General features: G+C 46.2%; 1 protein-coding gene across 1 annotated transcript in view; it reads left to right on the forward strand.

Annotated features, from left to right (window-relative positions):
* The window catches only part of LOC146776290 (neural-cadherin-like), a 567,428-nt gene that overhangs the window by 292,675 nt on the left and 257,762 nt on the right, over positions 1 to 16,991 (forward strand). The window lies entirely within an intron of this gene.

Consider the following 16,991-nt stretch of genomic DNA (forward strand, 5'->3'; position numbering starts at 1 on the left):
GATTGACATCGCTCTTTTAGATTCACGGCTTGGGACGTGTGCGGTTCTTGCCCGGGCACATGCCTTGGCCAAGATCGGGCCCGTCTGCATCCATCCATGCCCAAATGAAGCCAGGCCATGTCCTTTTTATCTGACCAGATTATAGGTAAGAGGAAAATGTCTCCATGCGACCCCACTACTGGTCCGAAGACTGCACGTTCGGGCACCTTGATAATTTCCTATTTGACTCTGCTGTAAGCTTGCTTTCTGAAGAGATCTTGTCAGTGGAGCTAGAGCTGGGTTTGGGGATAAGGAGGCATGGGAGTGCCTTTGGATCTCAGCTGGGTAAATCTGCGGGCTCTTCTGAGACCCTTAAGGTGCCCTCCTGCATGGACCTGGTAGTTCCGCGAATTATATTAGGAGAGTCCGGTTCCCATACTATCACAGCTGATGTGCATCAATCTAGCGAAGAAGTTAGGCATATCCTGCCAGCTCGGAAGAGGAAAAAAGAGATTGTAATTCGAAGAAAGTCCATAGTAGTCCTCATCTTGTTTTGAAGCTGAGGTGGGAGCCTCTATTAGACCTGTTGCAAGTACTGAGACTTCTGTGGACTTTAACAATTTTGATAGTAATATGATGGATACTGTTGTGAATAGCTTCTACATTAGAATCGTACTACTCTTGAAGAATTTTCTTACTGCTTTTATTAGCAGATTGTCACAGATAGAAAAAAACATTGCTGACTTACCCAGAGTTGGGTCCCCTTGATGTTCTAACAGTGCCCACGGTACAACTCCGCTTTTGCCACTAGGATCAAATTCAAACTAAGCATTTATGGTGAAAGGAGTGGGGTGGCCGTATGCTGCAGAGGGAGGTATCTGAACTCTATCTCATGATTCCGGAGGGCAGAGGTAAATTAGGCTGCTGACGTTTTTTATGAGCAGCCTTACCCTCATTTTCCAGTTGTCAAAGTTTGCCCCCGGCCATCTGCAGCCCAGAGATAGGGCCCATCTAAAAGGGGGAGTACGAGTTCATTCAAGTAGCTCAAGAACCAATCTCACCCTAAGTTACCATCCCTACCACCTAAAGCCATTCCCTATGTTGTTGTAATGGTAAAGGTCCTTCAGTCACAGCGGACGAGATTGATAAAGATGTGGAGGGATGATCCGTCCTAGTGGAGGGCCACCTAGATGGGAGTCACATATTCTATGGCTTGGTCTACATGCCAAATTCTGACCAAGCCACATTCTTCAATACCTTATCTAATAAACTATCCCACTGGTACGGGTTAGCGTGGTTAATAGGCAGTGACTTTAAATGTGTCATTGACCTGGCTCTGGATCGCTCATACCCCCTGCTCCTGGGGGAAAACACTGTTCTGGCAGCACAGACGATATGTGATTGGCTGGAACACTGGCGGTTAGTGGACGTCTGGTGACACCGCCACCTTACAGACGGTCTACTCAAACTCCCACCCACTACATGTAATACTAGATAGACTCATATGTACGTCTTCCCTTGCCTCATCGGTGTCACAGACTGACTCACTCACTCAGACCACAATCCGCAATTCTTGCAGCTGTTGTGGGACGCTGGCGAGCCTGCCATCCCTACATGGTGACTACAACCGGAGACAATGGAGGACCCTCCTTTCCGAGAAGTCCTGAGCTCTGCCATAACTGATTATTTCCAGATCAACTATCACACAGTGTCCTCCTGGCTCATAGAATGGGAAGCTTTCAAATTAGTGATCAGGGGGCACTGATTGGGTGCCCAGCATAGTCTGCGCAGATCTATTGAAGCAGATCTCAAGCATGTCGAGAACGGGCTCCTCAGAGAGGAAGTCTGAGTGGTGGACACACCAGCAGAAATATGCCGGCTGGCGAAGCAACAGGCAGAACATAAAGCCCTACTGGAAAGACTGCGGTGCTTAAACTACATGGCACATTACGCTCACTCGTGCTACAGCCGGCCGAGTCACATGATTATTGGCCTGGATCATACACCAGGGAGTCTCACGGACACCCATCATGGTGCTCCGCTCCTCTGTCGGCACGTTACTCTACACGCAAAAAGAGATACACGCCGAGCTTATGCATCACTACTCAGACCTGTATAGGTCGTCTGCCGTGACCACCCCGGTCGAGATCTGCTCATTCCTCTCCTCACTGGATCTGCAGCGCATCACCCCTGAACAACGGGTTGAGTTGGAAGAGCTGATCACTCAAGACGAGGTTCTGCTCAGATTCCAGGCCCTTGCCACTGGGAAGACTCAGGGCCCTGACGGGCTGCCAGCTGAGTTTTATAAAACCTATACTGCATTGCTCGCCCTGCAGTTGAAGCTCTTATACGAGGAATCCCTTTCAGCTGCCACTCTCTCTAAGTCCCAGCGCGAGGCACAACTTGTCCCCCTCCCTAAACCCAATTGGGACCCGATGGAACTGGGGTCCTTCAGACCACTTGCGCTACTCAGCACAGAATTACAGAATCCTGGCTAGGGCGCTGGCGGCCCGCTTGGCTCCCTTAATTCAACCCTGGTACACCCGTATCAAAACAGATTTGTGGCAGCATGCAACACCTCATTAAATCTCCTACCCTTTTTCCGGGTTCAGGCTTAAGCACCGCACTCCTGGGCTTGGGCCGGATGCCTGCTGCTGGTTCTCGATAAGGCCTTTGACTCACTGGAATGGCCATTCCTATTTGCGGCATTGCATCCACATGGTCTCCGAGCGTATTTCATACACCTAGTACAACTACTGTATGGACAGCCTCTCATTAGGGTCAGGACTGGTTCATTAATATCTGAATCGATACTGATTGGCCATGGCACCCGGCAGGGGTGCTCTCTCGCCTTTGCTATTTTCTCCAGCAATTTAACCATTGGCTGCGAAGCTTCGCAAGAAGGGCACGGACTGGGGCATACAGCTGGACGATGGCCTACATGTAGTATCCATATACGCAGACGACCTGCTGTTGTAATTCTGGGATGGCCACACTATACTGGCTGTGATTGTTGAAATACTGCACCGATTTGCTGGACTGTCGGGCTTTCGGGTAAACTGAAGGAAGTCCTGTTCATTTCCTTTTGTGTTGGATCTTCCGGATCCAGGCCTAGCCTTTAACGAAACGGTGGTGCCCTGGCAGCCCACCACGTTTCAGTATCTGGGTGTTCATATATATAGCTCCTCAGATGATCTACTAGACGGCAACCTTAAACGAGTGGTGTCCTCCACCCGAACTAAGATGGTGTTCTGGAGGACGCTACCATTATATGTGATGGGTCAGAATGCATTGCTGAAGATGGCGATTCTTCTTAGACAATTGTACTATTTTTCAAGCTTGCCTATTTCCATACCATCTACATTTTTTCGAGACCTTGAACCAAACAATTGCAAATTCATTTGGAATGCTGGGTGCTGTAGGGTAGCATTGGCGAAGCTGTACGCGCCTCTGGATCAGGGAAGGTTAGCAGTACCAAATTTGGAGCTAGACTACTTGGCGGCCCTGCTGCCAAAGGTAGCCAGATGGCTTTCGCGATTGCAACTGACTGACAGAGCCACCACGTTCCCACTCTGGTCGATGCCTCATATCCACCACCTATTTCATCTGATCACTAAAACCGCCGCACCAGGTCCCTAGTAATTAACTGTCCCACACCGCTGCTATTCACGCAAGCTTCACATTACGCGTTTGTTGATCCCGTATGCGCCTGCACTGCCCCTCCTAGGCACGCCTAGACACACCGCCATCACATCTGGGGCTGAACTCACCACTAGGTCTGCGGCTGGACTACATACACTGGGAGACCTGTACAGCAATGGTGTCTTGCAGCCCTATGAAGACCTGGCGGGAAGCACAGACTTGCCCCTGGGGAAATTTTACTACGTAACTCGTTACTCGCCATGCTCGCCCATGCATGGGGCGATATGGCCACTGAGCCGCAGTCAACTTTAGTAGTACAATACTTACAGGTTATGGGGACGGGTAGTCACATTGTGCATTGGTTAACTTCCTCGTTGCTGACTCACACAACACATCCACTGACACGCTTGCAAGCTCGTTGGGAGGAATATCATTATCGTCCCTGGAAAGATAGGGAGTGGACCCACACACATCCCACGGAATGTAAACTTCCAGCTCATACAATTTTTATATCATACACGGAGCATATCTAACCCCGCCAAAACTAATAGATATTTTCATTATACAGATGCTGCTTGCCTCCAATGTGCCCTAGTTGGGGATGACCTGCTCCACACGTTATGAATTGTTTAGCCATCCTGAGTGTATGAAGAAGTCAGATCTGTTATGGGCAAACAGGAGTTTTCTTTGTTATCAGCAGTATGCTAGAGATTTACTAGAAGTGAGCAAACCCACCGTGTGTGTCATAGTCACCACAACTTTATCGATTGAGCCCTATCTTATTTTCGTTACTAATGCAAATGACAGATTCCTCCTTTTGAGGTTCCGATTAAATGAATTACATTGCCTTTTGGCTTTCCCGAAAGGGCGGAATTGACTTAATGATTTGGGACAATGTGCATGGAAAATGCTATTAGATCAAGACACATTGCACCTTACCCTGTTTTGTGATTTTTATGCTGCTCTTCGAGCTATGTTCATTTTATCTTTGTTAAGAAATATTAATGTTACACCGCCAGGTCGCCACTGAGCGTTTTACAAATTTTATCTTCTTAGCAGAGATGTTATTTTATTGCCCGTTTTTTATTTCGCTGTGTGAGAAAAACGTCTTTAATGGATGTTTAACTTTTTTATTTGTATGTGCTTTTATGGTCTATGATTACATCGAAATAGTTATTTTGATGATGATGATGACTTCCCATCTACATTTATCAGTTTTTATGTTTTGATCCTGGGGCCATATTAGGAATACGGTACACTTTTCCTTGTTTGCAGTAGGGCACACCTTTCAAAAAGTGCGCCCATAGCAAAACAAGGAAAGTTTGCAGTATTAGAATTAATTTGCTGCCCCAATGGCAGCCAGGAGCTCGGTCTGCCACCAGGGCAGTGTATTTAAGTGAAATACACAGCAGCTGTTTAAAAGCTGCTCCGTGTTTCATTGTGTAAGCGACAACCCGCCTGCACTTTTAAGGTGGGTTAGAAATCCCCTTGCAGGCGGGTGCAGTGAGTGACTGCACCCACCTGCAGGGAGATGTCTGAGGAGGTCCAAGCGACCCCATTTCTCGCACACAGAAAGTGGGCCTTTTTGTGGTGCACTTTCAGTGCGCCTCTTAAAGGCATTTTTGCTTCTGCGCCCTCATTTGAATGGGACCACGCCCCCATGCAAATGAGGGAATGCCCTCTCAGGATAGCATTGGAACAACATGTGCGCTAGCATTATCTGTATTACATAAGGGGACGCACATGTGTTCACGGCCCCCTCTGTAATACCATTGTGTCCTGGGTGCACTCATAGTGGGCGCACATACCAGGGGCACAATGTATAATTCAAGCAGTGATATTTTTCCATATTTTTATGGTCTGTTAAAAATTAGATTGCAACTAGTAGATTTGCATATTTCTTTAACCGATAAAATAGACTCTTGTATCAGGACAACCATAGGGTTTTTCGTGTTACAGGTAAACTAATACAAAACAACAATGTACTTATTTGAAATTATTAGCATAAGGTGTGCACCACTGAAGGTGTTTCAGCTTGATTTGGCTATTTGATCCCTCTGTCACTATTCACAGTTACTAGCCTGACAGGCCTGAATAACAGCTGGAATAGTCAATCAAAAGAAGAAGTTATTTCCATTTTTTCCATTTATGAAAATGCAAACAGACACTAATTGTTTTCTTTCTCTATGAACAAAATCAGTGATTATAAAAATCTTGAAGCCTTACTAATAGAGGGCCTGATTCACATCAGCATTTATATACTCATCGTTCAACTTAGGTGCACTCATAAATTCAGTGATCAGGAGAAAATCTCCGTTCTGATTCAGAGAATCTGGAATGATAAAAATTTACTATTGCATATGAGATAAGCAAATGCAGAAATTCCTAAATGGAAAGTCCACCAATGGTATGTAATTCCTACCATCATAAATGAATGGCTGTTGGCTGATTTGTAGGTGTTTCTTGAAGGTTCCTCTGCAAAATAGGTAACCAACAACAAACGCAGCAGAAGCAAATGTTTTTCCTGAATGTGAATGGAGAGGGCACACTCCTGAAACATTGCATTCCTTCCTCAGCATGTGCTATGTCCAACCTACCAGGTCCTTCCCTTCCTTTTTTCAGAGTCTGCACATGGTGGCAATGGAAGGGTCTCTGGGCGTGCTGGGCGAGCGCACCTCCAGGGAGGCAGTCCACAGCCAGACCGGTAACTACACAGTGTTTGTTTGCTCACGGGTGGGCAGGTGATGCTTATTCTAACAGCCTCCTATTAGCTGTTCCAACAAGCATGGTGCTGCCTGGGTCTTTGCCAACATCTCTACAACTGCCTTTTTATAATGCCTCTTGTTGTTGAGCAATGGTCTCCACTTCACTGATGTCTTATGCACTTCTGACACTTTTGAGGGATTACGGCTATTTGGCTTTTTATTGGTACAGCACAAGAGGCCCGCTTCCATGATAAGTGGCTGCCACTAGAGCGCAACATTCTATGGTTTTACTGAACTGTCTCGGACAGCAGAACGGATGTTAATTTGTCTATTAAATGGCAAGGTTGAAACAATAAAATCTGACTGGTTACAAAATCAAAATGTTGACTTTTAATCAAAATTAGTTGTAATTTGTATCAAGCCAAATGAGAGCCCTTCGAATAATTCTGAAATACAATCAATCAATCAATCAAGGGTTTATATAGCGCGTTACTCACCCGTGATGGTCTCAAGGCACGGGGGGGGGGGGGGAGCGGCTCCGCATCAGTCGAAGAGCCAGGTCTTGAGGTCCTTCCTGAACGTGTGCAGGGTCGGGGAGCGTCTGATGTTCACAGGGAGCTCATTCCAGGTCTTGGCTGCGATGTAGGAGAAGGCTCTCCCTCCGGCTTTGTTTAGGCGGATGACCGGGACCTCTGCCAGGGCGAGGTCGGCGGAGCAGAGGTTCCTCTTGGGTACGTGGAAGGATTCTCTCTCGTTGAGGTATTTGGGTCCGATGTTGTTGAGGGTTTTGTAGGCGTGGGTGAGGAGTTTGAAGGTGACCCTCTTCTCGACGGGGAGCCAGTGGAGGCCGCGTAGATGTTGGGTCATGTGCTCGTGACGCGGAGTCCCGAGGACGAGTCTGGCTGCGGCGTTCTGGATGGTTTGGAGTTTGTGTAAAAGAGTTCTGTTGATTCCGGCGTAGAGGGTGTCCAGTCTGCTGGTTATGAGTGTGTGGGTGACGGTCCTTCTGCAGTCGGAGGGGATCCATTTGAAAGTCTTTCGGAGGATGCGAAGGCAGTTGAAACTAGTGGAAGCGACGGCTACGATCTGGCGGTTCATGGAGAGGGAAGAGTCGAGGATGATGCCGAGGTTCCGAGCGTGGTCTGTAGGGGTGGGTGGGCTCCCGAGGGCGGCGGGCCACCAGGTGTTGTCCCAGGTGGCGGTGCAGGGTCCGAGGATGAGGTTTTCTCTAGGCGTCTGCAGGAGCGTCTGGCTTCTTGAAGTTCTGTGGTGAACCAGGCGGCCTTTAGGGGGCGTTGTTTGGCGGGTAGGCGAAGGGGTGCGAGCTTGTTTGTGCAGCAGGAGACCCAGTGGTGAAATTCCCTGGCTGCGGTGTTGGTATCGGTGGTGGTGACGGGGGGGGCGGGGGTTTGACGGAGGGTGGTGTTGAGGTGTTTCTGTGTGGCCTTGCTCCAGTTCCGTCGTGGCAGACGTAGGGCGGGCTTGGGTGCAGTGGTGGTGTTGAAGGTGAAGTGGACGCAGTGGTGGTCCGTCCAGAGGGGCTGGGTGGTGTGGCTGAAGCGGATGTTTGTTCCTCCCGCGAAGATGGGGTCGGAGGGGGGTCTTGTGTGCGATGGAGAGTCCTCCTCCTGGGCGGTGCGGGCGGTCCTTTATCTGGATCTTGTAGCCGTCGGGGATGGCAGTAGCAATGTTGGGGCCGGAGGTGGCGTTGGTCCAGGTCTCCGTGAAGAAGGCGACGTCGGGCGAGAGGGTGTCAATCAGGTCCCAGATTTCTACGGCGTGTCGGTGCAGAGTGCGCACTTTGAGAAGGATGCAAGTCAGGGTTTCAGTGGTGCGTGCAGCAGGCAGGCCGTCGGCGGTCGTGGGAGCTTTGTCGATGATGATGGATCTGCGGCAGGGTTTGCATGAGAACTGCCCATGGGTGGTGTTTGGCAAGGATCTTGCGCAGTCGGCGTGTCTTCCGGAGTTGAGTGCGTGGAGGGTGGTTGAGTCGTAGCGGTCGGGTCTAGGAGAACCAGGGTTCCCGGCGCTGGTCGCGGTCGGGTCGCGGACGGGCGCAGACATGCCATGGTACTCATTTTTGGGGACCAGGACTTACTTTTTATGTTATCAGCCTTTCACACCGGAAAACTGTGATAAAAAGAAAAAGCAGGGATGAAAAAGAACTTGCAAAAGTAAGATGAAGAGAAAGGAAGGGGTTAGGGTGGTGCAAGAAGATGACATGAGGTTTAATCAGGAGTTGACAACCTTGCTATTAAGCAACCCCGACAATCGGGATTGCCAATGGTGGTCGCCTAAAAAAAAATAATTTGGCACCAGCACTTTGCATTAACAAATTACGCACTGAACATCACTACTGCCCTACATGGTAGCAACTTATATTTTACCTGCTTCATTGTAAATACGCTTGAATCCCATTTTCTGTAGTAGGGGATCTCTGTGTATAGTCATAATCTAGTGAATAGTCCCGCCCATGTGCGGGGACCCCGGAGCAATAAAAAAATAATCTCGAGGTGTCAAGCCATGCAGACCTGCATCTACACTTAAGAGAGAATTTAATTTAAAGACAGATAATGCAGCCTATACCCACAGGCTACACTGTCCAGTACTTCAACTAGGAAATTCCACCAACATCCACAAACAGCACTGCCTGCCCAGCTCTTTCCACAAGGAAAAAACCTGCCTCTACCAGCAGAAGCTTCTGGAATGATAGAGAGAAAGGAATGGACAGACAAGCCCCATAGGCTGCCATTATGTGGCTCAGAACAGGATACTGTGCCTTTAAGAAACTTTCCAGAACTTTTCCCAGTATCCCAGAATGCACAGCAGGTCCCTTTTACTTTCAGTTCTTTTTGAAGGCGTAACACGCCAGACCTGTAGCATTCCTTACATTAATAAATATATCTCCACCGGGGAGGAGGGCGGGCGCTTATGACTATCACAGAGATACCCCTACTACAGAACTGGAGTTACAGAAAAGAAACTACTCCTTCTGTAGTAGGGAATCTCTGTGTATAGTCATAATCTAGTGAATAGAATGGCAAGCCCATCCCCACACCAAAAAACAGCGGTGGAGAAGAATCCTAAATAACACCACTATTGTGCGAACAAATTTCGCAGTGAAGCCTGCCAAACCTGAGCATCTGCCCTGGCATCCGTGTCCAGACAGTAATGCTTAGCAAAGGTATGGACCGACCTCCAAGTGGCCGCCTTGCAGATTTCTGCAATCGGAACATTACGTAGCAAAGCAGACGTAGCCGCTTTGCCCCTGGTGGAATGAGCCTTAGGTTTACCCCCTAAGGTCTTATTAGCCTTTTGATAACACAATTGTATACAGGACACAATCCACCGAGAGATGGACTGTTTGGAGGTAGCAAGACCGGTCCTGACTGATCCATAATTGATAAACAATTGGTTTGACCTACGAATATCCTTGGTCTTATCAAGATAAAACTTCAACACCCTCCTAACATCCAGGGAATGTAGAGACCTTTCCGCTGGAGAAGAGGGATTCTGAAAAAACGTAGGTAAAGTTATGGTCTGGTTGACATGAAAATCAGAAATAACCTTAGGAAGAAATTTAGGGTGAGTCCGCATAACAACCTTAGCAGCATGAAATACAGTATAAGGTTCTTGACAACATAACGCCTGAAGTTCACTCACCCTGCGGGCCGATGTAATGGCCACTAGGAACGCCGCCTTCCAGGACAGGTGCTGCAAGCAAGCCTTGTGAATAGGTTCAAAAGGCTCCCTCATCAATCTGGACAGCACCACATTCAATTCCCAGGAAGGCGAGGGAAGTCTGACAGGAGGGAACACCTTCTTCAAGCCTTCCAAAAAATCCTTGACCACAGGGATCTGAAAGAAGGAAGTCTGTGAAGGGCATTTCCTGTAAGCAGTCAAAGCAGCAAGATGAACCTTAATGGAGTGGAAATTAAGACCAGACTGCGCCAAATGTAAAAGATATGGAAGGATGACATCTTCCTTACAGGTCGTCGGGTCAAAGTTCTTGGACTTGCACCAGATGCAGAATCTCTTCCACTTGTAAGCATAGGAAGTCCTAGTGGAAGGACGTTTAGCCTCCTTCAGTATGTCCATACAATCTTCTGGTAGATTCAAATGGCCATATAGCACTATCTCAGGACATCGTTGTGAGTAAACAGCCTCAGTTTCCTCACAACTACTTGGATAGCCGCCATTACTCATTACATCGCATGCGTTGTAAAAGCGCATGCGATGTAATGTTATGCGTGGTTTTTACCACGCGTTGTAACGCATGCGATGTAATGGCTACGCGTGGTAAAAACTGCGTTGTAATGGCTGTTCCCCCTTGGCATCACTATAAAAACATTTAAGAAAATAAATAATATTTAAATCAACCCCCATAACTTCTAAAATTGACCATAATTTAGTGTGGACCACACAGTCAAAAGTGGCTGTAAGGTCCATAACTGCTAAAAATAAGTTCCCTTTCGTATTTCCCCACCAGGAGAGACAGATTTAAACCCTGCTCTACGGTCCCCACACCAGCCCGAAAGCCATATTGCAGGTCTGATAGGACAGAGTTCTCTTCAGCCCAGTCCTGAAGACGCTCCAATACAATTCTGCCCACTACCTTTGTTATGGCATACAAAAGGGAAATTGGCCTGTAGCACCCTGGATCTTGTCTGTCCCCCTTTTTGAAAATGGGCAATATAGAAGATACTACACAAGTAGGTAGAAAATGAGTGCTACAACTAGCATTAAGCACCTGTCCTAGTAGGGGCCCCCACAAAGAAATGTTTGATTTAAATATATCTACGGGGACCCCGTCTGGCCTGGGAGCCTTGCCACCCTAGCTTGCCTGAAGAGCACGCTCCACTTCCTCTAAAGTGAGCACTAATTCCGTATATTGAAGGGGATAGTTTGAGCAGTGCGCCTCCTGGACATGATTATCAGTCATGTCGGAGTTTCCCTCGCCATTATATACTTGAGCAAAATGCCTAATCCACTGTTCCTCGGTTATGGATATCTCAATTGACGGGCCAACCTCTCTAGATAAGAAAGGGGCCCTAATGGCCTTCCAAAATGCCACACTATCTTTAGCTAATGAGACAGAGTGTAATGCCTCCCATGTCTCCTTCTTCAATGTGGCTTTTCTATCCCTTAATACGTGTTTGTAAGCCCCTCTAGCTGACCTTATATCAAGCATATTTCTAGGAGTTTTATGCAGCTCTGTTTTTTAGCTGAGAATATGCTTTAGTATACCTCACATCAAACCACCCATGCTGGGATCCATTGCTCTTTTTACGTCTAGTAAGAGACTCAATAATTGCATTGGTTATTACCAGAAATGAAGCTAAAATATTATCGGGTCAGCTTTTTCACTCAAGCAAGTCTCTATGTCTAATTTACATTTACCCACCACTGTTTTAATCAGCTTTGCTTGATCTACCATAGCCCAATGGAGGGAGTACCCATTAGTGCTCCCAATGGCTATATTTTCTAGCAACTGATCGTTAATATTTTTCAATCTAAAAGTTTTACTAGAGGGCAGTGAAATAGCCAAACAAAGGGGGAAATGATCACTAAGTGAGTTCTCTGAAACATACAAGGAATGGAGACTGTGTGCATAATTGCTCGATATTAAAACGTAATCAATAGTGGAGCAAAGTCCCCTACCATCAAATGTCCAAGGCAGAGGGGCAGGTGTTGGGCATAGTTCATATGCAAAGCCCAAGTCAGAACTAAAAATAAGCTCATTTAACTGTTCCCCCAAAGCAGTATGCCTGAAGTGAGATAAGCATGTTCCTTCTTCTCTTAAAGCTCTGCATAAATCATCACCAGCATTCTCACATAGCGTACAGTTAAAATCCGCTACCAGTATTAACATGATATCTTTTATCTTGCTTTTGCCTGCTAATTTTAACGATTGCAACATATTTGTTATAGCAGTTCCAACTTTTTCTGGGGGAATATTATAATAAAAATTAACCAAAACTATTGAGCGCGTTGTGTCAAGATCTATTTTAACTAGTTGATGGTAATCATCATTGGCAAGCATCATTATTTTGTTTGTGTTCATACTACTCAATATATAAATGCACAAACCACCCTTGGCCCTACCACTCTGACCATCAAATGCTGAAATGTTGTAGGTCCTTTACCCATTTAAATGGATCGCTTCCTTGGTCCACGTCTCCTGGAAACACAGGATCTCAAACTGTAAAATAAATTCCCACCACAGTTGGTTGTTTAGCTTAGAGCAGATATCAGCAATATTCCATTAAACTATATCACAGAAAGGAGGTTTGCCATCAACAGAACAATTATTAGAGTGGGTTACCGTCCCCAGTAAATCCTCCTTTAGATGCCCAGATGGAGAAGAGACATTTAAAGTACCATGGGGATCGGCCTGAGCCTTATTTTTTGGATCCGTAAACCCTTGTGCCTCATCTCTGTTACTTCCAATAAGATCCTCATTTAGTTGTATAAACATAGACATAAGACATATCAAATTCCCTGGGGATCAGCCTGGGTCTCCATCTTCGAGCCCATAAACCCTTGAACCTCGTCTATGGCACTCCCAGCAGTGGATTTGGAGGGGGCGTCATCATTACCCATCAGTGTCAATCCAAATGTACCCCTGTTTTTGTGCCTACAAGTTACAAGATAATAACAGGCAAGATTCCCGAAGTCCAGTCAATCAATGTCTTCCAAGGAGTTCAGAGCGTCAAAGCGATTATATACTAGAATAAGGTATCTAGGCTGCCTAGTTCCCATATAGTTATCTTCTTCGAACGTAAAACCTTGTTGTTTTGAGGAATTAGATGGTCGATAAAAAAAATCCCAATGGTAGTATGTTTATGTCATTGGGATTAACAGGCCCGTTATTGCCCCTTTCTAGGATTGTGTGCACCAATAAAGGTGACCTAAAAGTTAAGACTACACAATCTCCTCGTAGTGATTTAACAGAAGGAACCCACCCACCCAATCCTTTGTACCATTATAAAGTTTGAAAAGAGGGGATTTTTTAAACCGGTCCTTGTGGTTAGAAGATGTAAGGACTTGTTCCTTAAGGTCGACCAATGCTCAAAGACGTTGTGAGGTAAGGGGGTGACATTTGCCAAAAAAACGTGTACGGAGTGCTTCTCGGGGCAGATTTAAACTAGTGATGGACTATAGGGCGTATCTTGATGTTCTGGAGGGTCTATACCTCTCTCTGCTTCTTTGTTTCCACTGTTCATCCTAACAATCTGTACTTCTCTTCCTAGCCTGGCTTCAATATTAGTTGTCTTTAACATAATGGGTTCCAAAAGGGTTGATATCATCGTCTCAAGTTTACCCCAAAAGTTCCCATCTTGTGTACTGTCAGCAGGCTTAACTATTTCGTTCTGTTTTGCAGAAGTCAGAGGACCCTCACTGAGTTCATCAGTACCAGAAGCGGTTTTCACCCTCCCGTTTATTCTCTGGAAAGGTTTACTCTGTTTTTGGATATTTTTGTCCTTCCTTTTTTTGGGGGGAGGTTCTACAGTATGATCTGGCCTACATTTACCCTTTTGCCCTCTAGTGATGACTTTAGACCTGACAGGACCGACTTCGGATACAGAGGGTGAAGATGGAACGATATCTATTGCTTGGTCTGTTACAGCTTGTGCTGAAGTGCTGATCAGCGAAGGGGAAAGCTTGTTCTTAATCGCCGTTCCTGGTTCCATAAGTGCAGGCGTCAAAGAGAGTCTGCTCTGGGAGGGAATAGGCTCTAAGGACAGCCTACGTTCAGTAAGTTTGATTTCATTTATGAGGGCTGATTCTGCCCTCTGTAAAAAAGCATCTAGGGTCTCTACCACACCTCGATCTTTGCAATTGAATTGAATAGACACTTATAAAGCGCATGGCTACCAAAGGCCTCCCAGCGCTAACGACAAAGCCTAAACCGCAAATGTAGGGAAAATCAAGAACACAGCAAAGTCTTATGACGTTTGCGGACTAAGAGATGATTGGCCTCGAGCCGAATACAATCTGGTAACTGATTCCAGCATTTCGCAGTGATAACAGAAAATAGATGGCCCCCGCTCCGAGCTCGATTGACTTTGGGAACGATAGCAAGATGTTTCTTCTCAGAGCAAAGTGGTCTTTTAGGGAGGTACGGGGAAATGATAAATTGGAGAATCGGCGGAGCACTAGCCGCCAATGATTTATGGGCAATACACAAGACCTTAAATTGAATTCCTTTGGCCACTGGCAGCCAATGCAAAGCGTTAATATGTGGTTTAGCAGATTCCCTGTTATGAGCCTGCATAAGGAGTCGTACCGCACAATTTTGTACCGTTTGTAAAAAATTTTATGGTCGAGGAAGGCGAACCAAGGTAGAGCACATTGGCATAATCAAGCCTCAAGATAATCAGTGCTTGCACCAGCAGTTTCCTGGCATTAAAAGGCAGAAGGGGCAAAATCCTCCTAATCATTTTAAGAATGCCATAACATGTGCTTGCTACCCTGGACGCCTGTGTCTTAAAGTTCAGGTTATGGTCCAACCAGACTCCGAGACTTTTTATTTGGTCTTTGGGGGATGGCATGGCCCCCAGGCATTTAGGCCAGAGAGCGCCGATCTCCAAGTTGGTGGTCTTTCCTTGAAACATCAATTCTGTTTTAGCAGCATTCACCTTTAGGAAAGAAGAGTCCATCCATGCCGAAACCTTTTCCAGACAATTAGCCAAAATGGACTTCTTGTTGTCTAAAAGATTGAGGGACACAATAAGCTGAGTGTCGTCAGCGTACGTAATGAACTTAACCTTAAAAGGCTCGACAATCTCTGCCAAAGGGCGCATGTAAACGTTAAAAAGTGTGGGGCTTACACTTACTCATATTTGACAGTATCTAGCCACTAATTATTATATAATGACAGTAATACTAAGAAAATATGCAATATCAGACCCAAAGCCAAACTTTTAGGGGGGTGACCCAGCCCAGCCTCTTACGGTCTCTGACAGGCTCAGACGGGCCCGCCCTTGGCCCGGGCTTTGCCCAGGCACGTCCCGTGCCGCGGGAGTAGAGGTAGCGCTTTATAGCACTCCATGGCAGCTGATGGCAATAAGGGCGATGTGGTGCACCCTAGGACCCCACGTCCCACCAGGGTGTGGCGGTGATGTTGGGCAGGTGAAGAGTCACTCTGGGCAGCAGCAATCGAGCCCTTCGGCCCGCAGCCCAGCCAAAAGGAGTTCAGCACGGAAAACCACAGCAAGAAAACAGGAAAATCCTCCAGCGCCACGGGGGTAGAGGCAGCGCTTTATAGCGCGATGGTCACGCCTCCCCCCACGGCAGATGATGGCAATTAGGGCGATGTGGTGCACCCTGGGACTTCGAGTCCCACCAGGGTGTGGCGATAATGTTGGGCCGGTAAAGAGTCACTCTGGGCTGCAGCAGTAATCGAGCACGTCGGCCCGCAGCCCTGCCAAAAGGAGTTCAGCACGGAAAACCACAGCAAAGAAACAGGACAATCCTCCAGGCAAGTCAAGATATGCCCAAGATTGCAGGCAGGAAATAGAATAAGGCAAGGAAAATATGTAGTGTGTGTCTCACATTGGGTCAGTCAGATCTGAAAGAAAAAAAGAAGTAAAGAGATAAGATGAAAATCAGCAGAAAAAGAATATCCGAAAGTTTGCTTCCAAAGAAGTGAAGGATGCTTTTAGTGTGTGTAAAGGCATCTGGGAAAGTACTGGAAGAGAAAAACAGGTTGTGGTGCTGGGAGGTAGAGAAGAAGTGAAAGGTAAATGGATATGGGAGGAGTAGAAGGATCTTAAGGAGTAGAGGTGGGGATAGTATATTTTCAGCAGGAAAGGATCTCGGAGTCAGGAAAGTCAATAAAGGAAGGTATCGAAAGAATTTCAGTGGGGAGACAGGTGTAAAAGTAGGAGAAGAAACAGGAAAGAGAGACTAGACCTTTCCTAATTTCAGTGGTGAAGAGTGATTTAAAACCATCTACCTTCATGAACATCTACTTTTCCCATCAAAGGTGTGTTCCTTACTGTTTGACTTAACATAGAAATACTCTACATAATAACTATTCTTTGCGCCAAAGTCCTGACTTCTTTCCTTCACCCACGGAGAACTGTGGACTCTTATAGGACTCTCGCTTAGCACTGACCTGGTGTTTTTCTCAGCGCAAATTCACCAAGTAACATCTGGCAAAATGTATGTAGATAAAAAGTGTAAGATTCCAAGTCTTGCAGCTGGAGAAAAATGTGCTGTATTAATATCATATGCACCTGCTTTGACCTGCAGAACCTGTAGAGGAGTAGTGATACTATGCATGGAAAAAACCACACCTTGCACTAGTATTTATTCCAGTGTCATTACCTCTCAGTCCTACCCTGCAGATTCCAATAAGATGCTTATGAGTTCTCTGTTGAACTTCAGCTTTGTTGTTTTTGTGTGCTTCTCAAGGGGGTTGTCAAGGAAACATGTTTTTTCAGTGAAGTAAGTTGCAGGATCAGTTTTATTGATTTATGTATTTTTATGGTACATTTTAAAGCTGTATTAAGCACTGAAGTGTATAAAACAGTATACAATCAGAATAAAGAAATTCAACCTACATAATATTATGCTTTGATGCACATTTTTGTGTGATGTTAGTGACCTCATTAAAGAAAAAGGCATGCACTATCCAACACTGTATTTATGTTCTCA

Source organism: Triturus cristatus, chromosome 12 (assembly GCF_964204655.1).
Source record: "Triturus cristatus chromosome 12, aTriCri1.1, whole genome shotgun sequence".
NCBI lineage: Eukaryota > Metazoa > Chordata > Amphibia > Caudata > Salamandridae > Triturus > Triturus cristatus.